At 35.0% G+C, this 20307-nt stretch overlaps 1 protein-coding gene across 2 annotated transcripts in view; it reads left to right on the plus strand.

Annotated features, from left to right (window-relative positions):
• Positions 1-3236: 3236 nt before the first annotated feature.
• LOC140747130 (uncharacterized) overlaps positions 3237-20307 on the plus strand; it is a 61230-nt gene continuing 44159 nt past the window's right edge. For both annotated transcript variants that reach the window (XM_073079389.1, XM_073079390.1), the window contains exon 1: positions 3237-3385. The gene's annotated coding sequence lies outside the window, so the exon portion shown is untranslated. The remainder of the gene's footprint in view (positions 3386-20307) is intronic.

The following is a 20307-nucleotide window of genomic DNA, read 5'->3' on the forward strand; positions in this document are numbered from 1 at the left end:
AAAAATATAATATTTTCTAAATATAATATTTTTTATTATCATACGTAAAGGCAATATAAGATGAACACAGATGCAAATAAGCCGATTTAGTATTCGTAAATAATGTACGTACATACATATATAAAATCGTATTGATATCCTTAAATCTTGTTAATATATCCTAATGTGCCTATAGAACAGCTATTTAGGTGTAAAAGCAATTAATCGACGCATCAACACGTCACTTGTTCCTCGTTTGTCTGATGTTTTATTGTTTTTATATCTTATGTATTACTGCTTTAAATCAATCAACGTTTATTAGGCACCCGTATACCTACAAGCATGATTTAAATATCAAGGCAGCTTTAAGGATTTATATATTAAAAGATAGCACAAATATTCTCATAGCTGTGAGTGGGTATGTAGTATTAATTACTAACAAATTCAGGAATAAATATAATAATAAAACAAAGTCAGCAAAAATATCCTTCAGACAAATGTTTCGTTCACAGACTCATGTTAAAAGAGATCTACAATAGGAGAAGCGAATGAACAAGCAGTCCACCAACTGTAAGTAGTCTCCACCTTCTACGGACATCAACGTGAAAGTATACCTATAGTAAATATAGTAAGTATAGTAAATAGTAAATAGTAAATATAGTAATAGTAAGTATAGTATACCTATATACGTTTTAGATCTATCGGAGGATAAATACTTTTTTTATAATATAGGAGTAGCAGACGAGCATGCCACCTGATGGTAAGTGGCTACTGCCGCCCATGGACATCTGTAATCAACCCCAGATAGGATTAGATATTCCTACCTGAGGTCGGCCACAGATGCGCCGCTATCCCTGAGGACTAAGCTGAAATGCCTCGCCTTTGTTCTGAAGGTTAAAATTCAAAATTGGGTGATGATTTTGGCATGTAATTTAAATTTTAGTCGACCATCATAGTGTGTGCCTATGACATAGGTACATAATGTTTTATGAGGTTATTATGACCTTTCTTTTTTTGAGGGCTATTTTACTGTTTTATTATTCATTTTAATTAAGTAACATAATTATATATAATATATCTATCTATTAACTAACTTAAAATCTATATACAATATACACAAAAAATATAATTTAAACAAAAAAAGAAATATTAAAACTTAAATAATTAAATATAAAACAATGAGTCCAAATCACTGCCTTCCGGTAGAGTCCCAAGAATGCTGGCTGCGTTGCCGCGTTGTATGGCCAAACTTATTCTTTGGCCAAAGTACGCACCAGCTCTTGGGTCTCCAGAAACGTCAACCAGACGCGACGACATTTCTTTGAAGAACCGTCGTGCTTCTGGCCCAGCCACTGGGCCACGGACCCAGAGTCTCTACCGCTCTGACCTTTCTTGTGTGGTATAGGTACTTGACCAGCTGTGTTTGAGTAGTCTTATATGTAGATCTGCAGTTAATTCCATATATCTAGAACAACCTCTATTTCTTTGATCATTGTTGTGGCTGGCATGGGGAAACAAAAACGTTTGACATATACTGAACTAGGAATCTAACTCGAAATCTCATGCATGCTAAACCGGTAAGATGACTGTAATACCTATTATGAAGATATATTTGTGTTTCATGTACAAACGCCGAATCCTTGCTCCAGGGTAGTAGAAGTGAATTCTGAGAAATGTTTGACAGAAGTCATTGGTCATAGCATTCTTAGAATAGCATTTGAATCATTTCAGCCCTTCGTGGGAACCTTTGGGAGTAATTAGAGGTGCACTTAGTCACAGAGCCAGGTAGGCTGCATGCATGTAGAGACAATAGGGGTCATGACGTCACTGCGGAGGACGGCTGTGGGGCAAATTGCTGGAACTGCTTTGCCTGTTCGCTAGTTATGTGCACATTTTAAGAGTTATAAAGAGTGCCTAATCGCGTATAATCTCCTTACATCTGTTTTTCTAGATTACCTTTAGGTAGAGTCATGACGTCACAGCCTCAGTTTTAAATTCAAACATGTTTATTGTAATTATACAAATGGCTGTTTAAACTTCATAAAATTATAAGTTTACGGGGCTATTTATTACAGAAAATCGATATTTTTATTGGTAAGTAAAGTAAATATAATTGTGATATGTATTGTTCTAAATATTGTGATTTAATTTTGTAATGGATGTTGTGTTTAGTTTTTTCATTTTTTATAAAAAAATACATATTCATAAAAATACACAATACATAATACAAATACACATTTTTACATACACGTTACATTTTTATAACTGGCATATTGCTTTAACAGATATAATTAAGTGTTCACTGATATCACCGCTTACTGATATACTCTGTAATCTATTTATCTTTCTTGTGTTATTATCATTATGTGTTATGTTATTATCTCTCTCGTTTGCCGTTACTAGTTGACGATGAGACAAGCGCTCGTACATAGCAGTAGGTATACTAGTGCTAGGTATGTGCTACGTGCAGTACGAGCAACGCGCCGCCCACGCGCCGCTGTGTTAATGGCTCCGGCGGACAAGAGGCGCTCTACGACTATTAATGTAATTAATATGTATCTACACATATATACCTACAGCTACATGTAAACATGATATGAATAGTAGTTTACGACAAAAGGGGAGTTTTTCTATATCTTGAGGAACTTGGTTAATGTAAAAACGTCCCCCTATGTAAACATGTAACTTGGTACTTAATACAAAAACTCTACAATTTATGTTACTAACAATTATTTATTGTAACTTAAAGTAAATTTAGTTAATTTATGAAAGACAGCGGTGCAATAAGAAAACAACTTAAATATCACGACGTTTTTATAGTTATTAATAAGTATTTATTTTTCCAACGTTTTAGAAGATATTTGATGTATGGATTTGTGTGTTACTAGGAAAGGAAAGCAATAACCTCCATTATTTATCTAGTATACATATAAGCATTTGTATATTGCCTTTCAAATATCCAAGCCCGAGTACATAATGCAGCGCGACTCTACAATTAGTACAACGCACTGCAGTGCTACGGCGTAGCGACAATTAACGTCCGATTGACTTATAGCGAGCGCTACCAATTAATTAGAGAGCGGCGGCGCCATAAACAAGAGCGCCGCTAATTCCATTAGGCCGAAACCAACCCCGCGTATAAATCTCCGCCCACCGCCCCGCGTAGTTTATGGAAATGAATTTCCCTCGGCCCCGCCCGCCGGCCGGCCAATGGCGGCGGCCGCGCGCGCCGCCAGTGCTGCGTGGCGCCCCGCGCGACTAACACGCCGTGTCCGCGTCTCCACCGCTGTCCACCTGTTTGTCTTGTCTTGTCTTGTCTTGAGTGCCGTGTCTGTGTTCTGAACGACCCCAGTGAGTGCTGTTTCCACGAACGACCTGCGGCTGAAACGCGACGCGAAGGATTCACGTGAGTTTTGTTGCTCTTATTTGTAATGAGGTTTTAATACTTTTTGCGCTTATGTAGAGCTTGGACACATAACTATCTAGATATAGACTGTAAGCGCTGTTTTGTGGTGATTACGTGTACTTGTTGAACGCTATATACATACTGTTATATGTTTGTGTTCTGCTGAAAGTTGTCAGCATGATACAATAAGAAAACGGAACAATTTAGAACGCCAATTACTAGAGTTAAACATAACTAAGAATCAACTGTGCATGACTACAAAATATAGTCAAAGATCTTGATTTATTAATCTTCTTTCCTCTGGTTTAAATTACTTTAGTTTCAATCAAATGTGTGTATCGCAGTTACTAATATCAACCTAATTCCATATTCAAATTAGTGATTAATGATAAGTTGTTTTACCGTTTTATTAACATGCATAAGCTGCTTAAAGAATACGCATATTATAATTATCATTTCTAATACGTAGGTACATACTACAAATATTGCAAAATATTATTGCTATCCGAAGAAAAAAAACCTACTTATCATGAATAGAGCCAATAATATGAATTCCATACCTATTAGGTAATTAATTACAAACTATGAATTTATACATGTATCACATATTGCCGATGTACATTAATTAGGTTGATGAATATGACCTGGAGCTTATTTTACTTTCCTGGATACTTAAGACATATGTGAATTCCCTTTTTATGTCTAGATAAGTATAAAATAAGTCTTCTAAAGCAATAAAGTACCGTACGGTAAAGTAAATTAAAGTAGGTATTTATTCACATGTATTTTAAAGAGTACTTAAAACTAGATAAAGAGTAACCATCGCATTTGGATGCAATTATAGCGATTCGTTCTTTTAAGTTTTCATAAAAGGTAAGTACCTTTTTTAATTTTTTCTGTAATAAATTACTGCTGAAATAGCAAACGACAATTAAATTACTACTAGCATTTTACTACTGTTGTAGATCTGGTAATAATAGGGGTTGTGAAGGATATGTCTACAGGCCTTTGTAAGATATAGGAAAGGTAGACTACTAGATTAGACTAGTTTCGAACATAAAACCGAGATATTACGAGAAAATATGGAGAAATAACTGCAACAGACATAGTAGAGCATCGTAGAGCCATGCATTACATTACATATAATGCGTATATAATATTTAAAAACATAAAAAATGCAGGTATAATTACCAACTTTTGCTTGACAAGTGTGCTAAAATATAACCTTCATTATTTACGACAAAAATATGCGTACTTGCGGGAGAGCAATAGAATTATGTTTAAAATAACAGCAACCAAAATATGAAGAGTCATGGAAAATTATTAATTAAAACGACTTTATTTTTGAAGTTTAAAACAAATAGATGACGTAAGATAAAGATAATATAATGTAGGTGGTGTTTATTATATTAAGTTAGGGCCCGTCTCGGTTCGGGATGGAGCTGGAGCTGCTCCATCTGCTCATCTTTGAGGTGCACGCGGGAACGCCGCCTCAAAGGAGATGGTGCGGATGACCCCGACGGCTATCACCCTCTGTGGTCTTTTTAAGAGGGTGACACTCTGCCTTGTCAGGGCCTCCGCCCAGACGGGTGATCCGTAAAGAGCCATGGACCGCACCACACCCAAATATAGGCGGCGGCTACTCGCACTGGGCCCCCCTAGGTAGATATAATAGTACCTAAACATAGCTTAAGTTTACATACTACTCTGAAGCACCCTCAAAAATTATGACATAATAACGTGTTTACTATATAATGTGTTACTAATTATAACCGAATAATTTAATAACTTCATTTTAATCATTTTCTTTATGAATATAAAGCTACAATTGAACATCCGCATTTGGTCGTCAACCCATTACTATCCCACTGCTGGGCACGGGTTTCCTCTAAGTGTGAAGCAGATTCAGGCCGTAGTCCACCGCACTTGCCAAGTGCGAATTGGTAGAGTTCACACACCCCTGAGAACGTTTTTTTAGAATTCTCATGCATGCTTCCTCACGATGTTTTCCTTCATTATTTAAGGAAGTGATAATTAATACACACATAATTTTGAAAATTTTTGAACATTGATAATATTTTTGAAAAGTAACTCCCTAAATAGTTATTTAATAAGTAAGTAATACCAGCAGTTTACTTAACTACAGTGGATTTTGGTACTAACTCTTGCTTAAACTCTATTGACCTATAAACTGAGTTTGATTTGCTCATTAGTGACTTAGTCAATTAGGGCGGGTGTGCGAAGGAGATAACCGCGGTGCGAGTGCAAGCGATAAATTAACCAATTAATTGGTTGCGGGCGCGTCCGAGCGAAAAAACCGTTCCACTCAATTAGACGCCCGCGTGTGTTTACTTCGCTAACCGTTCGCCGTGAAATGCCTAGGAATATTAACAATCTAAATGATTCTTAACTCATCGAAAATACACTATTCACTCTAAGACTCGTAGAAGTGTATTCATAACGTTAAAAATATTGTGCATTGCAGTCACAATTCTCCACTCAAATTTGCATAAAAGACATGACTAGTTTTTTTATACTGCTTATCCACTAGGATCTTAAGTAGTCTGAATATCATAGATATACAAGATGCTAGTAGGTTGTAGTTTCCAAACCCAAAACAAAAATATTAGTAATCACTTTGACGTTATCATATTCGGGAATTGGAACCTAGAACCAAGTAAACCCTCTACATAACAGACGTGTGTGATGCTCGGTGCACCACTACACAAGTTTTCTGGTTACTAAAATTTAACTGCCAAAAACAAAACTGTAAAATGCACGTAGCACGAATGAACGTAGAGCTGTATACATGAGCTGTGGTTCAGCGCTGACATATGATTAACAAATATTTAATTCATTAGTTTAATTTGAGACTCGTGACGTTGCAATTTAACGGTTCAATGAATGTGAAACTGGTGAGCGAGCAGCGAGCAGCGAGCAGCGCGCCGCGAGCCCGCATGCGCCTGTAGTCTGTACCGTTAGTGCGGAGCTAAACTGATGATGCTATACTTTCTGACGCTCACATTCGTATTTTAATTCGTACTTTTTACCTATCAAGAGTTAATTATCTAGTGTAATGGATAAACGTTTACTCTATTTATGATAGTAGGTACCTGTCTACGTTTGGTTGCTATTCCTTTTTTGTCTCACTGAACACAGGAGTCCCTCCACAACTAAAGCACATCTGGAGCGTACTCAAGCAAAAAAGTTCTAACAATTTTGTGTTACACCATTTGTTTAAATCTTAGGTTCGACCTTAGGCGACATATTGAGGATATATTTGTGTTAGCGTATCTTACACTTGTTAATTTCTGTGTTAATCGATTGTTTATTTCTGTCGGTATCACCTATCTTCTATCTGGATCATCATGGGTGATCATGGTACTGGCCTTGAAACAAACAAGAGGCCTACGTTGATTGAAACATTTTATTTTTATTTTATTCATCAAAATAATGTATGTTGAACAGTAATAGTCTGAATGTTAAAGTGTTTTATAATGTGTTCTGTATATTTTGAAATTTCGTTTTAATATTCTATATTTCGATTTATATCCTTGTGTGTTACTTTAGCCTATAAAACGTTAATGATTTCCGTATCGTAAACAATACCGTTTAAAAATACTATAAACAATAAATTACAAACAAAACTACCACATGTTCTCCATTTTTAGTCATAATTAGTCAATTAAATTAAAAATATTTGCGTGTAATTAAAATAAAATCTGTATTTGTTAGGCCATTTCGCATTGAATAACATGAAGTCTATAAGGTGACTTATACAGAATTATTCCGTAAGGAGGCTTGTACACTGAATCTTTATATATTCAATATTTTTGACAATATAGAAATACAAGTATTTCCATCAATGTTATTTGACCACTGCATGTTATGGTCTATTAATAATTCAATGGTAGTCGAAATGACGTCAATTAACGATACAGGAACTCATGTGTAGGCTATGATAGATTATTTCAAAGCTAGAGCATATAATATAATCCTCATAAGCACTTTTCCATTCTTCAGGTTGAAACATAGTAGAATTTTTGTTGCAAACATTGTAAGTTAAATTGTAATAGTATAGTCCCATGTTCCTGTTGAGACTGCTATTGATCTATGGGCGGCAACAGTGACGTAGCCATCATGCGTCCAATACAACTTTATTGTTAAATTTAATGTATGAATGTATCTAAAATTCTAAAATATGCTAGTTTCATATCTCTCTCATAGCTATTTTCATATCTCATTTTAGTAGGTACAGTAGTTTAATTTTACTACTTATTTAGAAAATAATAGTGCGTGGGATGACACGGATAGTGTGTAAACTACTTTAATTGTGAATATCACTTGATGTCCTGTGATTGGCGTTTGATTTTTTTTGTTTGTGTCAATGTCAAATGAGTTTCCATTTTCAATAACATAACATGATGACAATTAATTAACGTGAGCTTTTGGACGTTACGGACTGTAACGTCGTGTATCTGTTACGGATAAAGTAAACAATCTCCTTCATCACCGCGTGGGAAACAAGACACGACAGTATATTGACTCAATTTTAACTGTTCCTACCTAGATACTTTATCAGTCTAACGATCATAGCCCTAGGTTCAGCCAGGGCTATTTATCCAGGGACCTTTGCAGGAAAACGGTTAAAGAAAAGACTTAATTCCATTGGATTACATTGACTGCTCTTCGCTGCGCTCCATACCACGCATTGGTGGAAGTTATAGGATTCCACTTACAATAATTAAGAACAATGTAATATGCACGTACACGTACACGACTGACATTAACTGTTTTATACACTTTTTAGGGTTCCGTTTCTAAAGGTTATGAGCGGAACCCTATTACTAAGATTCCGCTGTCAGTCCGTTGTCACAGGGCTCTATATAGACAATTAGGGGCCGCTATAACTACAAATAATGAAAATAAAAAAAATGTTTAAAATAAAAGTCAACCGTTATAGATATACTTTTCAAATTTTTACAATGCATTCGGTTTCATGGCTACTTTAATAACAAATACTAGAAACTTGAAAAAAAATGAAAATTTGTTGGTACGGAACCCTCCGTGTGCGAGTTTTACTCGCGCTTCGCTAATTATTTATTAAGTCACAATACATATAGGTAATTACCCATTTTTGGTCGTATTTTTAGTATTTATTACACGTGGAGCACTGCAAGATAAAGAAACCTACACTAAAATTATTAATTACATTTCAACAGCCCAATTTAAATAACATCACTTAATTATTCAGTCACGAGTATTCTAAAGTAAACTTGATGTAGTATTTTTTATTATAATAATTAAAGCAGAGAGCGGCCGCGTGGAACGCCTCTACAATCACACTGTATTAACGACTCTACCGAGCTATTACTGTCGAATTAATTAATATATTCAAAATAAACTAAAGCATGGAAGCACATTGAATATCGTTGATCATATATTTTGGTTAGTTAAATCGATTAATGTTATTGCAGTAAATAACAAAAATAATAAAAATTCCATTAATAAATAAATATATACATACCGTATATACAGATAGAAAGATATATTCATATCTTTCAATATTTAAAGAATTACTTTCAAATATTTATTTTGAAGGATATAATTTATCTTTATCTCTTGTAATGCAATAAAGAATAATTGTTATTATTGTATTTAATTTAATACGGATATTTATTAAGTCGTTTAGATTACTACTATGCAATTGTCATATAATTGTATTAGATACTCAAGGTATAGCACATGGCCGTTTTTGTAACACCAAATGCAAACATTTTAATATAGCGCCAAATTAAAATGAATATCAACAATAGAGGTAGGTAGGAGTACACAATAGAGTCGGTGGAAGTGAACGTGGCATGTTATGCAAAGAATCATTACCATAATTAATTTTGCAAAGCATCCAAATTTAGTCCTAATTTCTTGGATTTGTAATATTAAAACAGTAACAAAGGCAATTATAAAATAGGTTCCTAAGTTACAGCCAATTCGAGGTATTATGAGATGACACACGTGTCCATAGAAGAAGTCGATTTGCTTCAAATCAAATCATAGATTATAAAAGTTAAGTCAATATAGTGATCAAGTAACAGTATGAGTTTTTACGTTGTTACAAAAATGACTGTTTTTGTATTTGTTTACGAATTTGCCCATACATTTTCAATCAGCGCCCCTAGCGGACTGTATCAGAACTGATTAAAAATGTATGGGAAATACGTAAACAAAAACAAAAACAGTCACTTTTGTAAAAACGTAAAATCTCATACTAAAGGTATATATCAGTATCGCGTCGGTCGCGGGCCGGTCCGGCGGCGGCGGCGGCGGCCGGCGTCGCGCGGGTGCCGGGCAGCTGCCGCTCGCGCAGGTGCGCACGAATCACTTGTACGCACTTATTCCGATTTATTGCCCTATTAGTCACTTTTCAACTATCACCACACTATTTGTTCTAGTACTACACGCCAAGCGAGCATTATGCCGCGGGCAACTATAAACCCTAGATCCCGGTGACACAGTACACAATTTGATGAGCGCTTCAGTCTCGTTAGCGTCACATTTCGCCCGTGTTGGACATAATAACGCAGTTAATAAAAGGGTTAACAATGTATAATGGAGTGTTCGTGTTAACGCGCTACATATTTATAGACTTGCCTAATACAAAGTCAGTTTCTGTTAATTTACACGATTGCTAGTTTTATTGCTTTGGCCTTAAATATTTTACTTGGCCACATACATGGCCATAAGGTATCTAGATTCGCGACATTATTTCGGAATACTTACTCGTACTTCAGATGATGAATACCTTAGTAGATACTTAACTTAATAATTTATGTCCTCAAATATCCTCTTACTAACTAGAATGAAACTATTAGAATGAAATCGCTTGACTTTAATTTAAAATATTATATTTTAATTGTCACTTGTCGTATAAGAAATGTGCCTGTACTCAAATAACCTCTAGACACAGCTACCAGTTCTCCAGCACTGGTTATTCAAATAATATTAAATACCAAATTTTATTAGCGCAAAATTTGCTCATTTATTTAATTTAATTGCGTATTACGATTAATTTATTCTTATTTTTTGTGTACATCCAAAATATAAATTTAGATAATATACATTGTTAAAATGTTATAATTCAACATATAAAGGTACCCCCAGATACTTGTTATCGGGCACTGATACGGCTTTTGTTCTTTAGTTAAATTTGTGGAAATTTTACAACGTTGCGTAGTGTGGCAGTGGCACTGCGCCGTACCTGCCGGCGCCAAGGAGGGCATTCCGCACATAACACCGACCTTACTCATTGCACGTTGTAAAGATGGCTCTACCGATAATGTACTTTGTTATTGACAAAAAAAACTACAACGAATGAAGACAACAACACAATAAAATATTACATAGGTCTCACAGATTGTTTTTAGATAAACAGATTGTAGCCGTGATGCAATTGATAGCTTAGTTAGTGATTCATTTCGAAAATTCCTTTTGGATCTAATTATTATACAAATAGTCTAACGCATTTTGTTCGTCTTCTTAACTTTAAAAAAAACATATTCTCTTAAATATTTGTGATATGATAGACATAAAACGTATAAAATTGGGAGATAACCTGTGGTCCATTTCTATAGTTCCTTCCGCCAGCCGGAAATATCATCCCGAGCGTAAGGCAGATAGCCCGCAGTGACGTCAGCGCGCCGGCGCCGCACCGCCGCCTAACTCACTTTTGAACCATCTGTATCGATCCGATTGCACTCTTTAGATATTTTCGGAAGCAGTTTCACGAAATACGAAATACTAAACAATTAACTTTTACGAAGCTTTTAAGAAGATAATGCAATAAGTGTTTGTCTAACATCTAATCATTTTTAAACGGGCAATTATAAAACGATCGAATTAAAAAAAACTTAGCGACTGATAATGACATACTGTTTTAATAACTTGTGCGACTACATTACTAAGTGAGCGACTGGAAATATAGAGAGGCAACTTTAGTATTAAGATAGATAAGGTTTTTCTAATGCAATTGGTTAGGTTAGGTTGGAACATATAAGATAATATAAAACTAAGCGAGCGGGGCGCGGCAGCGCCCTGCGAGCGGGTGGGCCCAATCTGTATGAATTCAGACCTTACCCTTATTCATGATCAATGACATGAGCACACAATATTCTACTTATTATAGTATTTTTCAAAGTGGTTTTTGTTTTCGAAACACTTCATTTAAAATAAAATGCTGCTCAGTATTAAAAACAAAAACATTTGCTTAAATATTGAATAAAACGCAGAACGTAATGTTTACACGTAGACAAATATTAGGTCGCTCAAATTTAATGAAGCTTTTCATTTCGTATTTTAAGTAACTCACATTAATGTTTGTAAGTTGAAGTTCTGTTGATTTCTCGTCACTCGCAGCCAGTCGCTTAGTAATACTATAACGTAAATTAATTATTTTTGACATTCAAAACTTTTATTTGCAGTCATTCGTTTAAATACTACCCTGTTTAAACAATCCTTACGTCCATTGCAAGTAAAATTGCGATAATCATAGAAATCTTTAGACCTTTTCTAAATTAAATTTCTTCTTTAGACATGTCACATGCACCTATAATGAGATGATCGCGTCCCGTCAATCGCTAGTCTGGAAATGTCGTCGTCAGTGGACACCTACGCACGCATACAACTGATTTTGTTGTCCAGTTACCAAACAGTACTGACGTCATGCGTAAATAGACACGGACACGGCACAGACCGCACTCATGTGTCTGCTGACGTCATAGCAGTGATACGCCGGCACGCCGGGCCTCATCGCTAAATGTATCAGTCTAGGAAAGTGCAAATATGTACATTAAAATGTGACACTAAGTTGTTATTAAGGGACTTTGCCATGTAGGTAGTCAATTGACGAATAACAAAATAATAAAAGCTCATAGAAATGAAGAAATGATAATAAGTCCACTAATGATCACTAATTATAATTAGATGTTAAAAATAACAAAACTGCCTTCGCCCCTCGACATATCGAAAAAGCATGAAAACACCATAAGCAACTCACCCTATCATTAATCACTTGTAGCATAAAACAAAGTTACTTATAAGCTATTTTCAACAGCCGTTCTAAAAAAGAGCTACATTTAGCACCCCGACCACTTTCAATCTCGCCTATTTCCTGATCCTCATGACAAAAAAAGCCAAAAAAAGCGTTGTCCCACGACGAAGGGCCGGATCCGGCGCCGCTTATCGCGCCATCGCCGAGCGCTAATAGCGATCCAGTTTTACTAATGCCTTTCCGACAACTCAGCTGATTTTATTTTGCTACTCTCCCAAATAACGATTCCACGTTATTAAGTGATCTGCCATTATCATAAATTTTTAGCCTTTACCTTGACATTCTTTCGATATTAAGTACTCCCTACTCAGTATTACTTAGTAAACTTATTCAATTTACGTGTCAAACTTGAGCACCGTATAATTGTAGCAGATGCATTTTTTAAATGTGAACAGATAATAAATATCTTATCAAGGTAGTGTTAATTAATAACGAACACTTATGATTTGATATAAGTAATTATATAAATAAATCGTATAAGTTAATGTTAACTCTAAATTGGTTCACAGTTCTCGATAACAGTTGCAAAATTATCTCAATATTTTTATTAAACAAACATTTAAATATTAGTCTTAAAATGTATTCCTAATTCGTATTTTTAAGTTCAATAAATCATACGTAACATTTACAAGTCAACCGCAACACCTAGCGGCGGCTACGATATTGCAATTTATCTGCACATAATTGTTATTACACTATTAAGTTTAATTTTACTGGGCAATAATAGTTACGATAAATAAGCAGCCTACGTATCTATCTCATTCAGATTAATAGAATTAGCTCTACAATGATTACAAGTGTTTACGCGATTGAATGTCCTTATCTGGCCAATCTTACAATCATAACACATTAAAAGATGTCTGCACGAGTTCTGCAAAGTGAAGTATATTTTTCTAATTGTAGATGATCCCCAGTCGTTGTAGATGTAGTAAAACACTATAGTCTGACTGACATCATCATCAAACTATAGCGCGTTTTACTTCCTATAATTGAGCGTGTGTATGTATATCTATACCTAGTACCTATACTTATTGAGTCAAACAATAAAATAGTGGGTTTGATACAAGGGTTTTGTTGGAATCAAAATAAAGAATTATCGGAAAAGCGTTCAACGTAAATAATCAGATATAGAGTCACTAGTGTGTTTTAGAATTAAAATGTAAGTTCCTATTACAGGAATATATTGTTCCGTACAAAAAGGTAGAACAACGTTAATAATGTAACACCTTTAACCACAATTGGCATAAAGGTTCAGTGTACGTACCTATCAAAAAAAGCAAAGCAAGGAGTGTCTCGGTCGCAACGGGCGAAATATTTCACGCGGACAAGTAATTAATGCGCTCGCAATTAACGCGTAAATTATTACGCTTCGGCGCGGGAAAGGCGTATTTATTGCTTTTAGATGCATTTGTCCATGTCGGTGTCTTTTATCGATGATTAGATAAAATATATATAAAGTTCGGTAAATAAAGGTATGTAATTCGGAAGTGATTCAGTAACATTATAAATCTCGTAGTACCTATTAGGTATGTGGGAAGAGTTGATTTTATGCAATAAGAGTAATAAGTGGGAGTAACTTTCTGATGTTAAGTGCTTTCTATTGATAACTGTAATACCAACGATTAACAATCTGCCCTAAATAGAAGAAGAGTGGCTGATGTTCATATCAAGTGCGTTTCCGTTTTTAAAGAGTACCTAACTTAAAATAGCTGTCGTCAACCCATTACTGTCTCATTGCTGGGCGCGGGTCTCCGCTTAGAATGCTTAGAACGCTGGCTTGGCAACCTGGAATACATTCTACATACTATTCGTCCGTCTGCAAAACCAAAAGTATTTGGACACGTATCTCTAATACGTATCCGAATACTTTTTCCGTCGTTCAAAACATACAAAAGCAAATAATATACATGAACATTCATTTGGGTAAACATTTCGTATGTTTTGAGTAATAATAAAATGGATATGCTTCACATAATTATACTACACGTACAATTAAAAGCATCAATTAGCTGAAGATACGAGTAAGTACCTACAAACTGATAGTGCTATCAGTGGAGACATTCCCCGGTGTCGGAAGGGCGCGGCGCCTACAACCAGCTTCCATTACCGCACTACCTGTCCACAGATCAGTGACACGCAACCCCATAAAATAGAGCCTGACAAATGGGAAAAGGGTCTATCGGAATGCCATTAGGGCGCACGAGCCAAGCCTTGCGCAAGCCTCACGCGAAGCAAAAACTGACACATTGTCCCCAAAACAAAATTATTGAGCTATCCGTGACAGCTTACCCGACTAATTGTTTGTGGAAACGAGATAACAGTAGTGTACGCTCTTATGAAAGAAAGGGATGACAGGCTACCCCAATAATCCCACTATAAATAACCAGGCTCCTAATGCACAGGCGCCACACTTTTTTTCCGCAACTGCGCCCGTCGCGACTCGATACTTGTCGCCAAACGGACCTCACGAATATGTCACCTTTGCGATTTTTTGCCTAAAAAGTGATAGCCTTTTTTCAGTGTTGTAAAAATATTTGTTTAGTTAGTCACTTGAGCTTACAATAAACTCAGTCTTCCAAACAAACGTGCGAGTAAGGATTTATGTGGACCAACATATTGTAGCTAAAGTTAATCTAGTAGGTACTGTAGTAGGTGCTGTTTAATTAACTTAGCTCTTGTATAATATTGTATTTGCATAATATTGTTATTTTGAATTATTTTTGTACAGTTAGGCCTAGCTATAACGCAGAAGGACCTGTTGGAAAGTGGTCACCATCGTCAATGGAAGTTTGTAACACCAAAGGAGTCTCAAAGCATTTCCAGCTTAGTATACCTCTGAACACAAAAGTTCACTGTTTAAAAGATATGGATGTTCTTACGCAAAGCGCATACCGCCGATCGACCTAAAATTTGTATCACTTTTCTTCCCAAATAATATATGAAAAATATCCTGCAGTGTACAATATAAACGTAACATACAATTTCACAGCTTTCATTTATTCATTTTTATTTCAACATTTAGTTGATTAGGGGAGATATTAGTAAGAGTTGATAGCATCCTTATGAACTAGTAGATTACCACTAATTTGCGAAATAGTATTAATATCAGCGCATCTTGGTATTGATATTGAAAAATAGACAGTATAACAAAAACTCCTCAAAAATAAAAACAGTCCTAGCACTTTCACACATTCTTTAATCGGATATAAAATATTATTGCTTTAGTCAATTAAACAAGCTATTGTAAAATACAGCAAGACTACATGTAGGTAACGGCATTTTTATTTGGGGCACAGAATATGCTTTCTTTATTATCACAGAAATACAAATGGAACACACGGAAGTTACAGGTAGATACGCTGTATCAAAAAAGCTTATTTTTAAACAGTTTATACCAGATTTAAAAACGGAACAGTCCAATTTTTGTTCATTACTTGAACGTTTTATCTTTATACGTTTCTCAAAATCACCGAGGTCGATCCGCGTCCATAACGTGCCCTATTTATGGATTACGTCACGAATGCTAATTTTATGGTACCGAGACTGATAAGTCGCGGTACACGTCGCTCGCTAAGACCCGAGTGCAAAATGTCTCCGCTTTTTGTGTAGTTTACGAGAGCCGAGGTTCGCGTTGAAGGCTCGAATAAAAATGCGAACTAATGTATCAATAGGGGGCGGGCGCCTACAAACAAACTGACAGACACCTCCATTACGGTGCACTTTATGTCGTAGGACGAAAGGACACGGCGATCGCTTGTTTTGTATGAGGTATCACGCGGCTCGCCCGCCGCCGTCGCCGCGCTGCAACGGACACGCCGCGCGCCGTAGCATAAACATTATGATTGCTTCTTTAAAATATGTTTTATTTGCATTTTATTGGTTCTTTTTATTGAAAACAGAAATACTTTAAAAATAAATAAACGCATTTTATGTTAAGAGGCTTAAGTGAGAAATAATTAAGTACTGTACAGTAAGTAGTAACAACGGTAGAGGTTTCTTCTGCGCCACGACAAAAGTTCACGTTACATTGTATACACATTTTTTTTCACACGCCTAGGCCTGTTTTTATTAACCTGCATCCTTTTTGAGACCATACAAACGCATCTAAATAAAACCAAACATCACTTGATCTAATCAATTCACTTTCTTATAATTAACCTGTCGAGCAATCGACATGGGATTAAAATATTTACGAATTATATCACTGGGAGTGGGTTCACGCATGATTCCGCACGAGGGCGCCGCGGTGGCGGCCGGCGCGATGTGGGCTAATCCAGAGTAAGCCGCAAACCGGCGAACACAACGTGTCACATATATTATTAACAAAATAACAGTTGTTTTTTACTAAAGGTCACACAAGAAATACTGGTGAAAGTAACAACGTTTGTATGGTTGTGTAATAATATAGTAGACCAGTGCTAATAAACTTCGAAATAAACATTTTATTGTTAAAATGTTTATATAGTTTCGTTTTCATGTAGAAACGATAAAGTAAATTGACGCAAAGTCCACACATTTTTCCATTTTTCTAAATATTTCAGATGGGCCAATCAGCAAAAACCCAATTAGAAGTTGGTTTAAACAATAAAAATTTGTCAGATGTACACTTATTAGTACAAAGGAGTTTATAATATAACTATCCCTATGTAGGTGTAAAATGTGCGCGCGCGTTGAACTCTTTTAGTCGAGTCATTAGTGTCATTCGGGTCGGTTATATTTTTTTTAATAATTTTATTACAAATATTTGTTTATCGATTTTTACATATAAACTACTTTGAATAATTTAATAAGATTACTAATTTATTTATTTCGTCAATTGACATCCAAAAAGAACAACAAGCTTTTGATATACAATAGCTACACAATACAATTTACGTTCAAGTCTCGTATAATAAGAATCTTCTTGTAGCGGTTGTACATATTCTCAATCTCAATGTAAGCAGTAATTAAATCATTTCTAAATTTGAATTCAATTCGCATGAACATAAAGCAAATGAAGATTTTACTTACAAGCTATTAGAATCAAAACGCGGAAACGATTTCTCATATCTTGTCTACGTTTCGTCGCCTGATCCATTAGTGTTGCTAACATTTTCGCAATTCATAAGACATTCCTAAAATATTTTTATCATGCGTTTATTTATTAAATCTGTCTTTATAATTCTAAGAAAATTTGTAAACATGTCGTGAAATTATAAATAAGTTAAGCGAGCTAATAATTATTAAACTATTACAATATTTAGAGGTTAGGTATGTAATTGTAGGTAGGTAGAACTTTTTGTGTTTGGTTGAAAAGTTGGCGTATTATTTATATACACGTTAAACTTTGCGGGATAAATATGAAATGATAGATGTAATATAATCCATATAATCCATATAAATGCATAAAGTTATAATAAAATCAGTTTCATCAAATTGATTGATCTCAAGAAAACATATACAAATATAAATATTATCTCATGAAATGGAAACTTGTCGATGAGTAATCCCGCGACAGTCGTGGATGCTGGCCACTGCGGTGCCGGCGGTGTGAGCGTTGTGAGCGGCGAAACAATGGCGGCTCAATTAACGGCTCTGCTCAGCGCGCCGTTAAATACTCGCCAGGGCTGCCCCCGCTCGTGGATAGCACGAACATAACAAATAACAAGAAAGGTTGATATAAGAAGCTTCCCTGTTTTTCTTATTCTGTGGAACGACCAAATCGCCCGTAGCTCAGAAGTCACGCTTTTTAATTCAGCAAAATCTTAAATTGCTGAAATGTAATTTAATTGAAGAAATAATAAAATAAAGTGAGTGGGTAATGTATTGTTACTAAATAAAGTAAGTATGTAAGTTAGAGCCCTCATCCCACTTAATAAGCAGTAGCCAAAAGAGATACTTATTAAATTTAATACTTTACATTTTTTATTCAATGTTATTTTCTAGTCGTTAACCCTAACTCCAATAGCGAATGTTGCCGAGATTTTTTAGTTCCTTATAACAAACAAATGAAATTCTTGCTACGTTGTAATACTGTCTATTTTTGTACTGAGATGTTGCAAGTATCAATCTTTGCTTAATAAATTAACATTCGTTTCGTTGATACACGTTTGACTTACACGTAAGATTCACGTCATTCCAGACTCACTTCTCAGGTGTATCCCTCCTTATTTCTTGTATATAGAATCGGGTATTTGTTTCGTATTACCTATGTATCATGTTTGAATTGGTTCTCGCCTCTATCGCATCACCTTTTATAGTCAACTGCTGGACTTAGCCTTTCCTATTTGATGAAAGGTCCGTTTGTATGAAGTTCCCATGCAAGAATGATTTATAATATTATATTACAGCTTAAATACATTATATGGAAAATTTTGAACAACGCAAGCATGCAGATTACTAGGTTTCAGTTTTAGTAGATGACAGTTAAACTGTTGCTATACAGGTAGATATTTATGTACATTTAAGATATCTATTTAAAGACAATTTCTATGGCAACAATAAATCTTTAGGTTATGCAATGTGGACTCAGCCTGAAGTCGCTAAACGTTCCAGTTATTGACGAAAGAGCTTTTGGTCGATAAAGAGAAATGGCCGCGCGACGCGCGATTAGTCATTGCGATTAGATAAGCGTAAGCAGTTGTGTACTGAATGTGATCCGCTGTGAGGCTGTCTGCTCGCGGCTCTATGATCTTGCCATAAATAACTGTCATATATCGCTACATATTATAACAATTGAATTTGTTTACGTTCATAATGTAATTCATTTTATTTTTAACTAACAAGCTTGTTTTAGCTGACACGTACCGAAAAAACAGTTTAGTGACATTAATATTTAAATAAATGACACAAAAGATTATATAATTTACATTTAACTTAGAACTCTAATGTATATATTATTTTATAAAAGCATGTTTCCCTATTTCAAGCGTGATAATTAGGAGAAATTGTTCACTGTGTTTTATAATTACAACTTTATTAAGTATATGTATATACGATTCGCTTCTAAATATTTATCTTTTCTCAAAATTTAACAACAATTAACAATGTTATTCATTACACGTGTGTTTCATTGTTAATTTTTAGAACACTTTTACCCGGTGAGGAATTAATTAGGCAATTTTAAGTATACAAATTTATTTATTCCTACGACCAGTATAATATTTCATAGATTTGTAGATAAATTTTAATGAGTCTATTGTTGAGTAATACGATTGTCTACTTATTATAATTTGATTGTAAACGAATGAAAAATGTAATGTGCAAAAATAAAAATAATTACCTACGTGAGAAATGTGTGTTTCTACTAAGTCGCGAATGCTGATTTCGCTGTCAAAACACTAAAACAATAACAAAAGACGTTTCGAGAATGTTTTAGATGTATTTTATTGAACTTTCTCATCACGATTGGTTACGAATTTCTTGCCTGACAATATAACATTTTTAGTGAGAAATATGTCTCAAAAGTCTATAAGATAAATGCGAAGTGTGGATTTATTTCTGAGGTTAATATCGTAGGTAACGTGTATTTTATGTGTAGTTAGGTACTTCGAAGATATACTCTTGTGACCTCATTTTCAAGTCAAAAAATAGCTTTATAACTGATTTCCTTTACATAAAAATGGCCCCGTTAAACATGATTCCTATTCCAAATTGCTCATCTAGTGATGTCTAATGACTCTTAGAAACCAAATATATGTCAGCATTTAATTAGTTTGCTACAAAGACCTTTAAATAATAAATAATTACACATTATATGCTAATTATAATGATAATGATATCGTCGAGACTTGATGAAAATAGAAGCTGGTCCTCATGTTAAAGTACCGTGTCCTGA

Source organism: Epargyreus clarus, unplaced genomic scaffold (assembly GCF_041222505.1).
Source record: "Epargyreus clarus isolate Ecla_fem2 unplaced genomic scaffold, WU_Ecla_fem_2.2 ptg000014l, whole genome shotgun sequence".
Taxonomy (NCBI): Eukaryota; Metazoa; Arthropoda; class Insecta; order Lepidoptera; family Hesperiidae; genus Epargyreus; species Epargyreus clarus.